The 17,934-nt window shown below is 35.5% G+C and overlaps 1 protein-coding gene across 2 annotated transcripts in view; it reads right to left on the reverse strand.

Annotated features, from left to right (window-relative positions):
* The window catches only part of IKZF3 (IKAROS family zinc finger 3), an 87,688-nt gene that overhangs the window by 64,788 nt on the left and 4,966 nt on the right, over nt 1-17,934 (reverse strand). The window lies entirely within an intron of this gene.

The following is a 17,934-nucleotide window of genomic DNA, read 5'->3' on the forward strand; positions in this document are numbered from 1 at the left end:
AGTCAAGTGCAAGTCATGTCATCCTTTCTCTGATGGTGGGTCTTCTTCAGCAATGAAGGATGAACACACACGAAGGCTAATTTCTAATATTACTTTCCAAACTCCCACAATGTAATCTCAGAATAACCATGTAGAATTATCAATATTTTTCATTATTTAGTCATTCAAAAAGTCTTGTTGAGGGCCAAAAACGTTTAAGCGCTTTGTAAAGTTATTTTATTTGAATAAATTGTCATGACTTTGCAACAGGTGCAACATGCAACATGTTGTGAGAAAGTTTCCCAAATAATGCTAAAAATCCTGATGAAATATGGATAACTGAGTCATGTGCACAATTCCAAATATACAGCTACTGCTATATTATGTATATACATCAGAAAGTTGTTGTGACTTACTAAAGAAATATCATTCTAATGCTATTTTCTATAAGTTTAGTTAAATTATTATAAGTTTAATTAAATTATTATAAGTTTTCCATTAAGACTTCACCCCTTGATGCTTACTTTTTCAGAGACTATTAAAATTATTATGAATTTTAGATTAATAGATATAGTATATTCTAAAGTTCAGATTATTTATCTTGCAGCTTCTGATTACAGCCTACTAACCCAAACTTTGATCATGAATTTCAAAGTGTGTTCTACTAATATTTTCAAACATCAATGTAAATCCTGGGAATTTTAACAAGTTATCACTGAGCAATACAAGTCTTAAGCTTGTTTTAATCCCATTAGCGTGTACTTTTAATCAAGAGAGATGTCATAGAAAACATTTCTCCAACTAGAATTTTTGGAGAGAAGCCAGAGCTTTTTCCTCAGACATCCTAACTTCAAAATGAAAGAGCACAGCTTATAATTACAACTAAAAACTTTTGATGGCAGATGTATATAGTTCATTGTGATCTGTTCAAAGTTCCTGTGTAAACATTCTTTCTTTAGTGCTTCCTCCCTTAAATTACCTTGTTTTCAAAATGGTACCCATTTTCATTGATTTAACTTCCTAAAATTTGTAAGTTTAGTCACAGTTCAGATGGATGGCAACATTATTTCTGAATTCTCAAGTCACTCTTGAAGTCAAGATAGTGTTTAAAAGATTCTGCTCTCAACTTCACAGAATAGATCTCTACTCAGTCTTCTGCTTTCCCAGTAGGAAATGTGGGCACTAATGGAGAACAAAATATCAAATCCTAGAATAGAATCCTATTCTGAATTTGCCAGCTGCCAACAAGGTTGGTGGCTGCCAGCTGCCAGCAAGGTCTATCTGTTGATATTTCTTTTCATCTTTATAAAACAAAATTATCAAATTATCATGTTCTTTTGGTTCTTGGCTGTTTCTTTTATCCCAAATTGCTATGGTTAAAAGAAAAGAAAGAGGAATGGAAAACAAAGGCAAAAGCTTAGAGAAGAAGAAATGCTCTCCTAATAGCTATCTAACACCATGGACAACAAACACTGCTGTGGCCATGGACCATTAATCACTATTGCTGAGAATATGTAAGCAGTGGTCTTTATCGATGTCACATATACATCATACTTATGCTCCAATACCACAGATAAAGTTATATGAAATGGAAAGCTACATATGTAGCCTACATGAAGTATCGACAAGGTGTTCCTCTAAACCAAGTGTTCTTACCCTTTTTCTTACCTTTTTTTCATGGAACTTGTGGACAATCTGGTGAAGTCTAGAAACTCCTTCTCAGAATCATGTTTTAAATATATAAATACAACACATGGGATTACAAAGAAACCAATAATAATGAAATACAGTTAGCAAAATATATATTTTTTAAAACCAAGTTTACAGATTCCAGGTTAAATGCCTGCTTAAAATGTTTGAAGAGCAAGAATAGAATATTTTCCTCCAAATAATTCAATCATTCATTTAAGATGAATGACTGCAGTTATTCTGAAAATATTCCCAGAAAGAAACTCTACATGGGAGATATGAAATGTACTATTTATTCTCCCTTTTCACAGAAAGTAAAACTGAGGTACAGAATATGACTTTACTATCTGGCTTTATAGGAATATTCCTTCAAAGCTGTCTCTCAAAACTACAACACTTCCAAAATCCCAAACTTTGAAGACTGGACTCTCCAATTCAACCTCCTACTCCTTTCACCTCTCCCACTCTCTTCCTCTAAATCTACTTTTCACCCTTATCTGTCACCATGTCCTAAATCCTTTAGCTCCTTTGACCCATCTAGTTTCCTAGTTCAATGTTCCTACTGTTTAATTCAACCATTTTTCAGTTATGTCTGACTCTTTATGACCCAGTTTGAGGATTTTCTTGACAAAGATAGTGAAGTGATTTGCCATTTTCTTCCCCAGCTCATTTTACAGATGAGAAAACTAAGGCCAACAGAGTTAAGTGACTTGCCCAGGGTCACACAACTTGTAAGTATATGAGGTCAAATTTGAACTCAGATCTTCCTGACTCCAGGCCTAGTGCTCTATCTACTGCACTACTTAGTAGTCTCTCCTATAGCTTTCCTTTTATTTATACACAGGAGCTCCATCTACAAGGGAGTGACCCCAGGGACTGGAATTCCTTGCACTCCTTACCTTCCACTATCCCAGAACTGTATAATCTTCACCATACAATTTACTCTGTTCCCACTTGAGTAGTGCCAAGTATCCAAGAGAAAAATTATCAAGTGAAGTTAATTTCACTCAATACACACTTATGATAAATAATTTAATTTGAGTCCTTTTGAGTGCTGTATAGTATTTTTACTCTATAATGATTGACTTGCTGTATCTCAATCATGATGGAATCCATTCCAGACCTTTTCTTAGCTCTTCAAACTCTTATTTGCACCTTTTCCCTCCATACTTAAAATAGATTATTTAGCCTCAAAAGCACAAACCCTCTTAGCAACAGCATCCAGTTTTTCTCTGATCCTTCCTAATAGTTACACCTTTGACCTTTATTTGTACCCCAGATCTCACTTCCCTCCTATCCTCCTCAGAACCATATTATAGGCATCTGCCCCTCCTTCGTTTTTGCATTTTCTAACTCTCCCTCTCCAGTGGTGCCTTCCCATTTGTCTACAAGCTCATATAAACCTCCTTAACCCAAGAAAGAACTAAAGAAAGAAGAAAAGAAAGGAAGGAAGGAAGAATTAAGGAAGGAAAGAGAAAAAAAGAAAGCTTTTCCTTGAACTTTTTGCCCTATCTGTTATCTCATCATATTCCCCCTAAACTTCTTTTAAAAGTTGTACATACTCCATGCCTCCACTACCTTACTCTTCATTTAACCCCTTACAATTTAGCTTTAGTCCTGACCACGTTAGGAAAAACTGTTCTCTCAAAAAGCACCAACAGCTTCTCATCACCAAACTCAATGGTCTTTTCCAGTCTTCTTCCTCACTAGTCCATTTACAACTTTTGACACTGATAGCCACCCTCTAACCTTACTCCCAAGTAAGACATTCTCTCCCCTCATTAAACATCACACTTTCCAGATTCTTTTCCCACCAACAGAATGGCTTCTTCTCTTCTTTCTTTGTTTTCTTCCAAACCCCTTAACATGGGCAGGCCCCAAGGACCTGTCCTTGGTCCTCCTCTCTTTACCCTCTATATTCTGTCCCTTGGCAATCTCCTTTGCTTTCAGGTGGCTTCAACTACCACCTTCTATGCAAATGACTCCCAAATATATCGCTCTAGTCCCTGACTCTGCTTCTGAGTTCCAGCCCAGAATCTCCAACTGTTTCTGGAACATCTCCACTTGAATGTCCCACAGGCACCTTAAACTCAACGTGTATGACACTAAGCTTTTATCTTCTTCACGAAACCTGTTCTTTCTGACTTGACTATTTCTGTCTGTGGCACCATTGTTCAACCCAATCTCCCACGGTCAAAACCCTGGGGTTATCCTTGACTCTTTCCTCATCTTTCACATCCAGTCAGCAGCCAAGGATTATCCATTCAACCTCCGTTACATCGTTTCCATCTGTCCTGCAGCAGCAGGGTACAAAAGGAACAAATGCTAGATTTAAAGGGAGAGGATATCTCAGTTCAAATCTCATATTATTACCTATATGAATTTATTCAAGTGACCTCACTTGTCTGAGTCTTCAATGTCTTCTGTAATATGAGGTTTGAGTAGATGACTTCTAAGGTTCCTTCAATAATCATATGAATCATTTTTAACAGGTTTTTCTGCCTCCCCTCCCCATCCTCTTCCATCAATCTTTCATTTCCCTGCCAGAATCATCTTTATCATTGTTAGGTCATTGTTTCATGCCTACAAGAAATGGCATAAAAGATATTATCCAGGAGTTTATGATCCTCTTCAGCTTCTTTTCCGAGGCAGGAAAGTCAAACAACCCAAGTGCCAATGTTAAAAGAGTCAGGAGAAGGTCTGCATGACTCCTTTATGTAGGACTTAGAAAAGAATATGAACAAGAGTCAAAATCTGTTAGAAAGTGTCAGAGGGTTGTGATGTACTGTTGGAAGCTTTACTCAGCGATGAATCCACCAACCCACTGAAATATTCAACTATTAAATATGCTTGGATCTACTCATACTAATCCTCTCCTCAAAAATCCTTCACTGGATCCCTCTGCATATTAAGTTAAAATACTTTTGACTTCCAATATGACACCACTCTAACGCCTTTCCTGCCTTATTCTTATTCTCCTTTTCTGCCTCCCCTAAAACTATTGAATTCCTTTCCTTCCTTTGAAATCCAACTCAAGTCACTTTCTCTAATCTCAAACTTGTAATCTCATGGAATAGCTTGTTTTGCAACTTTGTAATATCCTTATTATATAATACTGTGCATTATAGTTACCCATGTTTATATCCTGTCTTCCTACTACAGTATAAGCTCCACTAAGGCAGGAACCCCATTTATCTAAACTTAGTGACTTGCTCTGCACATGATAAGTATTCACTGAATTAAGTGATTTATCCAAGGTCACAGTGTTACTATCACAACTGAGAAATAAAAAGCTCTCTTGCATTTATTTCAATAAGTCTTCCCCACTGTAACATAATCTTTTTTAGAAAATTAAATGGTATTTAAAGTTCTCTCTAAACATTAGGATAATCACTATGACAGCAAGCACCATTAAATGCCATTAAATTCCTCCCCCCAAATTATATAACTAATCTTTATTTGGGGGCTAGAAGACATTAGTCAACATACAAGAGATCTACTTCTTCAAGGTCATTAATCAGAGTACAGGATCATAAATTTACAGATGAAAGCTACCTTAGAGGTCATCCAGTCCAATCTCCTCAATGTATGAGCAAACAGAACACCAGAGAAATGATGTGACTGGTCTAAAGTCACACAGATAGCAAATGTCAGAGCATGGATTCGAACCCAGGTCTCTGACTCCAAATGTAGAATTCTTTCCACTTTACCCCTACTGTCTTTTACTTAGCCCAAGCCATTCTGGTCCTCTTTTGACAACATTTTCTTGTATTTTTCTCCGCAGGTAGTCTCTAGAGCATTAATTCTGAACCATCTTTGTGCAGTACAGCCCTCTGATGATCTGGCAAAACCTATTGATTACATTTCAGAACTTTTTTAAAGCATAAAATAAAATACATAAGATTAAAAAGGGAACCAAAAGTGAGTGAAAATAGGGATGGAATTTTTTTCCCATCAAAGTTGACAGACCTCTTTGAAATCCATCTATGGACCTCTTGAAAAACTGTGGACCCCAGGCCAAGAACCCCTGCTCTAGAGGAAGCTATGGATGGCAGGAGATAATGGGGAAAGGAGTCCAATTCTAGGGTGGCTGGGTGACTTCACGAACTCCTACCCTATCCTGCCTTTCTCTACCCTAAGTTTTTAGGAACATGATGGTACTATCTTCACACACATATGTATGTATGTGAACATATTGTCCACATGTACATACACATGTTCATATTTATAAGCTCTTCAGCTCTAAGATAACTGGTATGTGTGTATACACATACACACACTGCATAAACGCATATACACAGTATAACAAAAGTCAGTGCAATTTTAAGCTATTAAAAAGCTTATATACTTTATATGAAATATAACATATTGTATAGAATATGTACATATACACATTTATATAAAACATAATATATGCATGTATACATATTATTGGAGGGACAGTGCAGCTTAGTGAATAGAAAGCTGCCCTCAGAACAAGGAAGGTCTGAGTTCAAATCCTGTGTAAAATACATATTGGCAGGGTTACCTTGGATTAGTTACTTAATCTCTCATTTTTCTAGGCAGCTACCTAAGTTGCAGAGAACATGCCAACCTGCACTGGTAGAGGAGACTTCTTTATCCAGGAGTTTCCTACATTAATAAAATAATAGATCCTCTCTTTGTCAATTATCTCTATATATTTATCCCTAAATAAAGGAGTCTCGATGATATTCAACACACATTTGTTGAGTACCTACTATGTGCAAGGAACTACACTAAGTGGTAAGTAGGAAAAGAATGGGCATTTCACATGTTATGGCTTTGTTTCAAAACGTTTGAGCTAAAATAATTTCAATGGTGGAAATGCTAAGATACCAGGGACACATTTTTTATACATTTTTATAACTTTCTTTCAACAAGTTGTCCAGTTTTCTCTCTTTGTTAAGTGACAGTAAACAAAAGTATCTTTAAAGAAAAAATACCAGCAACAATCTTTTAAAATCTCCAACAAAGACTACAGAATAATTCCAAATATTTAGAAATTTGTAGCACATCAATGTTGTGATTAGCGCATGGTCATTTTTTCCACATTTAAAAAAGGTTTCATATTCAAAGTTACTTTATCATTTCTATGCTGCATTAATTTAGTCAATTATAGGAAATTCAACATATATTTGCTGAGGACTTGTACAAGGAACTGTGCCACTCAGAGGAAAGGGAAAAGTTATGTCTGTATCAGTTACAAATTGAACAGGCATTATTACCTTGAGGTTTTCTTCACGAACTCATTCCAACTAAATAAAGAAATTATTCTCAATGATATTCTAATTCTTACCAACCAAAACTTACATTCAAGTTGACTTTTCAAACTCTTTCTCAGTTCTTAACATTTTCTAACAAATTCGGACCCACTGTTTTAAAAAACATTTTACTTTTTCCAATTTCATGTAAAAACAATTTTTACATTCTTTTTTTACATTTCAAATTCTATCTCTCTCTTCCCTATCCCCTCATTGAGAAGTCAAACAATTTTATATAGGTTATACCTGTACAGTCATGCAAAGCATATTTCCACATTAGTCATGTTGGACCTACAGCTTATTAGACATAGATGTTATCATTTTTCCAGAAAAGGAATGGGTTTCTTCAGACCATCAAATGTCATCCAAAGCCCTCAGATGATTTTCCAAGTGGTCTGTGGTTATAGCATCTCTTATGTTAGAATGCATTTCTGCTTCTCATGTATGATTGAACAATGAGATACTTGTATATTGATCTATTCTAGTTAAGAGAAAAAACCATAAGCTCACAATTTTAAAATAATTTTAATATAATAAAGCATCCTCAAAGCCAGGAAGACCTGGGTTCAAAGTCCTGCCTCTAACACATACTGGGTTTATGATCCAAAAGGAGTCACTTAACACCTTAGTGTTCTAGGCAACTCTCTAAGGCTAAAGTACAGAGAAGGTGCTCCAACCTGCACTGGTAAAAGGAGTTTCCTCACCTTGGAGTTCTCTATAGTAATGAAATTACAGGTCCCATTCCTATCCCTATAATAAAATGCACTTAAAACACACACACATATAAAAAATAAACATAATCAATCTATTTTTGATGATTCCAAAGTTACCTTACTGAACGGTTACTGGGAACATACTAAATCCATGCTAAATATAGGAACTGAGGTGGGTGCCATGTTACACAGTTATAAAGTTATACAAAATCTGGTCCCTACCCTCAAGAGACTCACAATTCAGTAAGGGAAATCAGGTGCACATAAATCTGTACAACAGAAAACAGTATCTACGAAAAGCACTAAATACCATAGTACTATGGGTTGGGGAGGAAGTACTTTCCAGCTTGGAAGGCAGGGGGTCAGAAAAAGCATTGCAAATAAACTAGTATTTGGGTTGAACTTTGGATATTTGAATAAAATTCTGATGGACAAATATGGAAGAAAGGTCTGGACTTTCTAAGTAGAGTAAATGGCACATACATGAGGAAGAATAATGCCTAGGAATGCAAATAACCCTAAAGGTCTGAAGAGGGACAGAATCCAAAACTTAAAAAAAACTAATGTAGGAAGGTATTAAGATGAGGCTCTAAAGGCATCTTGGGGTCCATCTGTAGAAGCATAGTGACATCCATACTTCTGAATCTAGAATAATTAATTGACTGCTGAACTAAAGAACTGAGGAGCCACTGAAGATTTCTGAGCAGAGGAGGGCAGAATCATAGCAGCATTTTCAAAAGACATCAAGAACCTATTAAAGCTTTAAGATCTACCCAGTACTTCCTTCCCAGGAATTCTGTGAAGTAGACAGGGAAAATATTCGTAACCCATTTTTTTCTGATGAAAGAATAAACTGAAAAGTTAAGAGGCTTAACTAGAGTTGCATAGCTATGAGAGCTGGTATTTGAACCCAAATCTCTTTACTAGGAGTCCTACACTTCACTCTACGATACCTTACTACATACTATAAGTAGGATGTCAAATGTTTCAGAAGGAACAGAGTAGGTGTCATTAAATCTAGGCATAGAATGACTTAGTGCCTAAATAGAAAGATGAGTCTAAGAATGCTTTAGGGTTATCCTTATGGACATCAGTAATTATTGGTCAGTAGCAAAGTAGATAGAGTGCTAGGCCTGGAATCAGGAAGACCTGAGTTCAAATTTGGCTTCAGACACAAGCTGTATGACCCTAGGTATGTCACTTAACCCTGTTTGCCTCAGTTTCCTCATCTGTCAACTGGACTGGACAAGGAAATGGTAAACCACTCCAGTGTCTTTGCCAAGAAAACCCAAAATGAAGCATCAGATACAACTGAAATGACAACAACAAAAAAACTACCGTAAAGGTGCTAAAGGATGACTCAGCAGACTCAAAGCACCCTGAAAATTACCTGGTTGAAATAATTCCTTATATTAGCTTTTTTATTCATCCATCATTTGTCTTTTTGTGTGAAATGTTTTAAAAATAATGATGATTATTTGAGTTTCTGAATGGATGGGCTATGACATCTATAATTCTGAATCTAGAATAATTAACATATATGTATGAAGTGTCTGAAACACTTAGAAGCCACTTCAATTTTTATTGATATATTTCATTTCCATAGAGTTTTCCTTCACAGATATATCACTATCCTATACAGACAGCCTTCCTTTGCAACAAAAAAAAAAATCTGCTCTGCATAACCAAGCAACGCATCAAACCAACTTAGTTGGGTTGTATGTACAATATTTCACATCCACAGTTCCCTACTTCTGCAAAGAATGGAAGCAGGTATATTTTCACATCTTTTCTTTAGGGTCTAGCTTGGACATAATTATTCAGCTTTCAGCTTCAGGTCTTTTGCTCTGCAATTAACACTGCTCTAGTCATTATCTGTGTAATTTCCAGGTTCTGCTTACTTCACTTTGTATCAGTTGATATAAAAAAGTCTTACTGGCTTCTCTGTATTCTTTGTCTTCGTAGTTTCTTAGGCACAATAATATTATATTACATTCATGTACTACAATTTATCTATGCATTCCACAATTGATGGACATCTACTTTGTTTCTAATTCTTTGCTAAAATAAAAAGTGCTGCTAGGGATGTTTTGGTGCAAATGGGATCTTTCTTTCTATTTTTAACCTCTGTGAGGTATATGACTAGCAGTACAATCTCTGGGTCAAAAGGTATGGATATTTCGGTCACTTTCTTAGCAAAATTACAAATTACTTTCCAGAATGGTTAGACCAATCCACAGCTCCACTAACAGTGTATTAGTGTGCCTGTCTTCCCATGACCCCTACAAAATGAACTATGTCTCACCTTCATCAAAACCTCTGAGCTGTTTTGTTTTTCAATTCTCTTGTTATTAATGAATTTGGAGCAATCTTTTACGTGGTTGTGGATTGCATTTATTTTCTCATGACATTTTGCAAAGTATTATCTTTGTTTTGCAAATGAGGGAAAATGGACTCTGAGAGACTAAGGGGTTGGCTTAGGATGGCAGAATAGATAGAGGGCTGGACACAGAGTTAGAAAACGTAGATTTAAATCCTACTCTAGAAACACTTACTAGCTGCCTGCCTGACAACAAGTCACTTCACATCTTGAGGCTCTAGACTCCTCTGATGTAAAATACGGTACTACAGTGAAAAGGGCATTGTCCTGAAGTCACAGGTCTTGGGTTCAAATTCCACCTGTGATACGAATCATGTGACTGGGTGAATCACCTAACCTCTCAGGGTTCCCATTTTCTCATCTGTCTGATAAAGAGGTTGGCCTCTGAGGTCCCTTGAATTCTATAGCTATGAGCCCATGATAATAATACTTATACTACTAACCTTTTGGAATTGTGGTGAGGAAAGTCCTTTGTAAATCATCATGTAAATGTGAGTAACTATTAATATTGCTGTCAGGCTTTGAGACCAATTCTATTGACTCCCATGTCCAGTCCTCTCTTCCTACTACACTTTTTTTTTTACATGTTTATTTAAAGTTTTGAGTTCCAAATTCTATCCCTCCCTCCTTCCCTGAGACAGTAAACTACCAGATATAGGATATACATGTACAAGTAGGTAAAACATTTCCATATTAGTCACTTTATATAAGAAGACTCGAATAAAAGAAAAAAATGAAATAAGTGAAAAAATAGCACGGTTCATTCTGTATTCAGTCAATATCACTTCTTTCTCTGGAAGTGGATGGCATACACTATCATGAATCCTTTAAGATTGTCTTGGATCATTATATTGCTGGGAATAGCCAAGTCATTCACAGTTCTTCATCGAACAATGTTGTTGTTACTGCGTACAACTTTCTCCTGGTTCTACTCATTTCACTATGCATCAGTTCATGTAACTCCAGGCTTTTCTGAAATCATCCTGCTTGTAATTTCTTATTCATTACACTCACAGTTTGTTTAGTCATTCCCCCAATTGATGGGCATCCCTTTGATTTCCAGTTCTTAGCCACCACAAAAAGAGCCACTATAAATATTTTTGTACAAATCGGACTTTTTCCCTTTCTGGATGTCTTAGGGGTGTAGACCTAGTAGAGGCATTGCTGGATCAAAAAGTACGCATAGTTTTATAGCCCTTTCAGCATATCTACTGTACTTTCTACTGCATGTCCCTCACAGCAGGTGTTGGGCAGTTCTAAGGGGAGAAGAGATATCCTTCTCAACTATAACTTTCCTCAAGGTGCTTGTAATTTAGAATGTTTCATAACTTTATATTTTATACAGCACCTGTTGCAATTCCTAACACACAGTAGGCACTCATTTGTTGAATTATGAGAATATTGTAAACATCAATGAAAATTTATGTTCACATTTCAGTTGTTTTAGCTTGCACACATATAGTGCTTTAAGGTTTGCAAAGTGCTTATTTGATCCTCTCAGGGTAGATGCTTATTGGTATCCCTATTTTCCCAATGAGGTAACTGAAGTTGACAAATTCAGTGACTCATTCAGCCTCATATGGCTAGTAATTGTCTGAGATGGGATCTGAACTCAGATCTTCATGACTCCAAGGTCAGTTGTCTGCTAACAATAAATTGGGTATATAAATATGAACTGGAATGACAAACAGCAATTTCTGCCCAAATGATGCAATAAATAAACTAAAAAAAAGTTTAAGACGATAAAACCAAACAGTCTCCTTCGATCCCTCTCTAACCAAGGGCATGCAAATGGGGGACAAATGGCTGGAACTTGGTCTGTAGCTACAAAACAGGGTAGGATTTTTGTCTGAGGCTAAAAGTTTGGTGTGGGAATCAGAACTGACATTTCAGTGCTATCAATATGTATTATGACAGCATAAAAAGTTCCTTAAATTCAATCTCTCATCTTTATTCAAAAGCTAAATAGTTTTAAAATATTATAATTCCAGCCATTTATTGGTACGAATTCTACAAATTGTTTTAAAGAGGAATGTGCATAATTTGGAGGTTACCTTTTCTTTCATTCTGCTAAAACAGTCCGTAAATCTACCTTGAAGGTAAGAGAATTGTTTCCTGGAACGAATCATAGAATATAAGATTCATATAACCAAAATGCTATTTGAGAGCACTATGAGGCATAAGAATCCTTGCCTGGTTGTTAGGATGCTGGAGTTCTATGCTGTATTTCACTCTAATCATCTATGACTTTGGACGAGACAAATAACCTCTATTGACCTCACTGAACTCAATGACCTCTAAGAAGACACACCATGAAAAGCATTGAATTTAGACATAGAAAAGATGCCTGTCACTCTGAGTACTGTCATTCGGTAATTTTTCCATCCTGTCTGACTCTTCATGACTCCATTTGAGGTTTGCTTGGCAAAGACACTACAATGGTTTGCCATTTTGAGGGAATTGAGGCAAACAAGGTTCAGTGACCTGCCCAGGGTCCCTCAGCTAGGAAATGTCTGAGGCCAGATTTCAACTCGGGGAGATGAGTCCTCCTGACCCAGGCCCAGCACTTCATCCACTGCTCCACCTAACTCTGCCCATGTCACCTGAACAAGCCCTTTAATCAGGCTAGATTTCAGTTTTTCACTGATAAAGTAAAGGGATCATAAGATTATATATTTAGGGTTAGAAGGAACCTTACCAGCTATTAAGTGTAAATCCCTAATTTTTACAGATGAGGAAACTGAGGCACAGGGAAGTTAAGTGCCCAGAGTCACATGGTTAGTAAATTTATAAGGCTGGATTCAAACCCAAGCTTAACTCTGAGGTTAGATCTCTTTATGCACTATCCCATGCTCCCTCTCACTAGCTATATAATATGAAAAACCTAGAGAAAAAATATATAGCTTAATAGGAATGACTTACATATTTATTGTTCTCTACAAATGATCCATCCCACAGTGGTTCATACAGTGACAGTTACAGGAAACTGCTTTGATAGGTCAAATATCCTGATAACAGTTAATAATCACTATTTGTTACAACGAATCGGGTCAAACATATAGCAAGCAGGAAATGAACAGATTCTGCAGTAACAGAGAGCTCTGAAATGAAGTGAAAAACATTCCTTTTTACCAACTGTAAGAATGCAGCACTGTTTTCATAGGGTATTCTATGGAGGATAGCTGTGTTGCTCTGATATAACAGAGAGAATAGAACTTTAAAAAAATCACATAACCAAATAATCAAGGGATGTATGTTTTTGCAAAAAGAACAGCCATCTAGGGATGAGATAGGGGACTCCATGAATAAAGTAAACTTAGAACATAAAAAATTCCCTTTTAGTCAACATTCTCTTCCCTCATCAAAATTTTTAAGTTTTTTTTTTTTTAACAGATTAACACAATGTGTATCTTCTTGCTCAAATTTTTTCAGTAGAAACCTTATAAAATGAAAGCTTGCTATTCCATATTGTATAGATTTCCAGGAATATGATAAAGAACATATTGCATAGACTGCCAGAAATATGATAAAGAAAAGTCTTACTATAGCACTTATTTCACAGAGTTGTTGTGAGTTTCAAATAAAATCATACATGTATTCAGCTGAATTTTAAAACCTACATAAAACAGCTGTTGTTAGCAATCCTAAAGAGTAACCATTAGTGAATACTCATTTGGTTGCTTTATAATAATTCCCAAGTGGTATCAAGAGTCAGAAGATGTACTAATTGTCAATTAATTAAAATAAGTAAACAATATTGCTCCATAAAAGTTAACTAATCACTTCTCATATCTTATATGGAGATGAGATTCATATACAATACTTTATATAACATTAATTCCTCACACAAAGTTAACCACTTTGGATTCTCTAGTAATTTTGTTCAGTTAGAGAAATAAGGCATCAACTTAGCCTTTTAAAAAATACAGTAAACTCTCTTAGCCAATATCACTAGGAAATGAGATATACTAGCAAATCAAATATTAATTTAAAAAAGTCACCAATGACATGTCAAATGTAAACTACCAATTTTCAGAAAATTAAAATATAATAAAAATTAAGATCATTTTAAAACAATTATCTTTCTTTGATTATTCAAAGGACACTTAGGGAACCTCTTTATAAAACCCACAAAACACAGAATCTTAAACTACCTGCAAAACAGTTTACTAACTCTTTAAAAAAAACAGGCAGTTAGTGGTTATCAGTGGATAGAGCACTGGGCCTGGAGTTGGGAAGATATGAGTTTCAATTAGCCTCAGACACTTACTGCCATGATGCTGGCCAAGTCACTTAACCTCTCTCAGACTCAGTTTCCCCATTTGTGAAGTGGGAATAATAATTCCTCCCATCTACCTCCCAAGCTTCTTATGAGGCTCAAATGTGATAATTTTTATAAAGTGTTTAGCAGAATGACTGTAGTAGGCACTATATAAATACTGGCTATTATCATCATCCTTATCATCAATCATTAAAAACTGGATAACAATGTAACAGATGAGACAGTGAAAAAAATATATACTCAATGGAAGATCTGACAATTACCTCTTGTTTCCAAATAAGTGATGACGCACACAACTGTATTTTCAATAGAAAGGTTTTAATGGAATGAAATTTATTCAAATATTCAACAGAAAAAACATACGTCCTATGTATAGAACCATCCCAATCAAATTTATGGGCAGGCCAACATCTGATCAATATTTGATCCACACTTTTCAGGAGTAATGTTTTCTTGAATCTTTGCAGATATGAAGAAAATTGTTGCTTTTGTCATCGTTATAATATTCGAGCCAAATAATGGAATAAAATGTTTACTGTTAATGGTGGCACTTTTCCATGACATTTAATGTTTCTAAGTCATTTAAGTATTCATTTGAATGATTACATTCTATGAAATGATGGTTCCAATATCTGTCAATAAAAGTCTCTACTGAAAAACATTATCTTCTGAAATAAACTGAGGTCCCACTAGAACTGGTTCCCACTGGAACTATCTGTGGCTTGTATTAAAGTCCCTTAGACCCAGTTTATAATTTTCGTTCATTTTAGCCTCCATTCAGTTTCTATGTGGTATAAGGGAAGAGGATATTTCCCTCAACAGTCAGTCTCTCTCTCTCTCTCTCTCTCTCTCTCTCTCTCTGTCTCTGTCTCTCTCTCTCTATATATATATATGTACATACATATAAAAAAATTTCAAATAATTGAAGGTTAATGTATCAACCACAACTATTTAGAACAGAAGCAAATCCAAATACTAAAAAAACTTCTTAGTGTTTTTGAAGATAGCGGTTATAGATTATGCTGCAAGGACTTTGTAGTAATAATCATAGCTAGCCTTTATATAGCATTTATTATGTGCCAGACACTGTGCTAAGTGCTTTACAAATATTATCTCATTTGATCCTCACAACAAGCCCATCTGAAAGATAAGGAAACTGAAGCAAACAGAGGTTAAATGACTTGCCCGGAGTTACACAGGCAGTAAGTATCTAAGGCTGGATTTGAATTCAAATCTTCCTAACTCCAAGCCCAATGCTTAAAAAAAGGCCCTTAGGTCGTCACCCAGGGAGATATGGAAAATAAAATAGTACATTAGAAGCCAGAGAGCACACCAACATCAACCAAATATGACAACTAACAGCAGAGGGAGGAGACAGAAGAACTATAAAATGCAGACAGAAGAACTAATACTAATAAGGCACAAATTGGGTCCATTTAAAACACGATTTTATGGCTCCACATACCCTAAGTGGATCAATACTCTACTATATTCCCAAAATGCTAATACAAGACAGCAAAATTGATATCTTTATAATTCTTTGTCACTAAGAAATGATTAACTTATGTTCAACATACTCTAAAGGAGATGTCTCAAGTGTTTTCAATGGAAAATCTAAAGAAACCTTTTAGTATTAAAAGAGTGAACTTCAGTTAATACTTATGTGGAATGCTTTATTGAGATTGAAATATCAGATAACTGACATGATAAAAATATCCGAAAATTGATTATGCAAAAAATAGCTATAAAAGGTACTCCCAACTCAGTAAAATATAAAATGGCCTTTGGAGGAAAATACTTAGAGCCACAAATTTTCAGCAAGGATAATAAATAAAGGTTTTCAGGACTGATTTATAATATGCATTAATATTCCTGCATTGGTATGTCAAGATTTGCACTTTTACCATAGGATCATAGACTTAGAACTGGAAATCTAACACCTCCTCCCACCCCCACCCAATTTGCTGATGAGGAAAATGAGACAGAGTATTTAAATGATTTGTCCAGGGTTGTGCAGCTAGTGAGTGTCTAAGGCAAGCTTTAGTCAGGTCTGCCTTCAGATCCAGGGTAGTATTGTTCAACCTCTTGGGTAGCTATCTTCAAAGATCCTTTTTCATCTAACTCCTCCAGTGCAGAAAGCAAAACGAATAACTACACATATTTCTACATTTCAAGTATCTTATCTGCACTCTTCAGTTACAATTTTATAATAGGTAAGAGATGTTAAATTTGCCATCACTCCAAAAAATGGACAGGAAAAAATGCAATTCAATGGCATTCTTTCTAAGTGTCTCACATTTGAAAGAGGTCAAATCCCAATACAGAGAAGTAGGATTAAAAATGTCAACATACGTAAGGACATTATTTTACTTATTTAAAAAAACCAAGAGCCACATCAATCAGTGGTGAGTGCCCACAGCCAACTAAGTGGCACTTACTCAATAGTGCCCTGCCCTCAAAACGCTTGCAATTGACCAAGTCAAATATATCCCATCTTCTTTTCTTGTGGTGTTTTTGGTTTACGTTTTTGGTGTTCATTTGTTGCAATGGGGTTTTGGTACAATGAATATTGTACCTAACCCTTGACATTTCTCAACTCAAAACTGATCACAGGTCCTTTATTTCCTACTTCATTTTTCTACTTACTAAAATGGATCCATAATTAAATCTGCAAATAGCAACTTTGCCTCTGTCTTCCTTGTTTATTCTCTAAAAATCCCTTTTAGAATACAGGTATCCTAAATTCCATTATTCAGACAAATCTGTTTCTTCTCTTCATACATAATAAATCCACTTTTATCAACATGTAGGAAGGCAACCCCCTCAGTCCCATGGACTTTTCAGGTTTTCACAAGTGAAGACCAAGAAGCAACACTGTTAAGGATGGGAAAAATCTAATTTCAGGCTGATAACTCCATAGGAACAAATTCTTAAAAGTGACAATGTCCTTCCATTTGAAAAGTACCTACTTGTTGATTTAAATATTTTAAATGGACTTTTTAAAAACTATTTTTTCTCACAGTCTAGATTTATTCCTTTATGTTTCTAACCACTGCAGCATTCACATTTTAAAAATACATTAAAAATGTTTTCAGATTTTCTTATAGTTATTTTTATCCTACATCTTGATCATTTAATCCTACAGTCTGATATTTTGGCAAATAAGCAATCTATTTCACATGAAAAGACGTGTCAAGTGCTGTGATGGTCATACATTTTGAGTCTCCTATTCAACAAATCATTTATCTTGGCTCACCTTCCATCATTATTGTGCTGGCTGACTTGGGAAGATATGTTGAGTTGGACAGAAATGTTTTCATGCATCAGGACAGCCAAGAAAAATTTTTTTAAAAAAATGAGGAAAAGAAAGCAAATTGAAAGAACCTATGATTATGATGATTGATAATGCATCCAACTATGGTATGAAACCATCAATATAAGTTTTTCATTTCAGTAACTTTCATATGGCTGAACACGAATGCTGCTTTTAATACTATGTGTATCCACATTTGACACTCTCATCCTTAACCACCAAAAATAGTTTTCATTCACACTAATAGAAATCCTTCAAAGGCAAAAGAAAAATAAATTCAGGATATTCAGCATTTC

This window comes from Notamacropus eugenii, chromosome 2 (genome assembly GCF_028372415.1).
Source record: "Notamacropus eugenii isolate mMacEug1 chromosome 2, mMacEug1.pri_v2, whole genome shotgun sequence".
In the NCBI taxonomy this organism is placed as follows: domain Eukaryota; kingdom Metazoa; phylum Chordata; class Mammalia; order Diprotodontia; family Macropodidae; genus Notamacropus; species Notamacropus eugenii.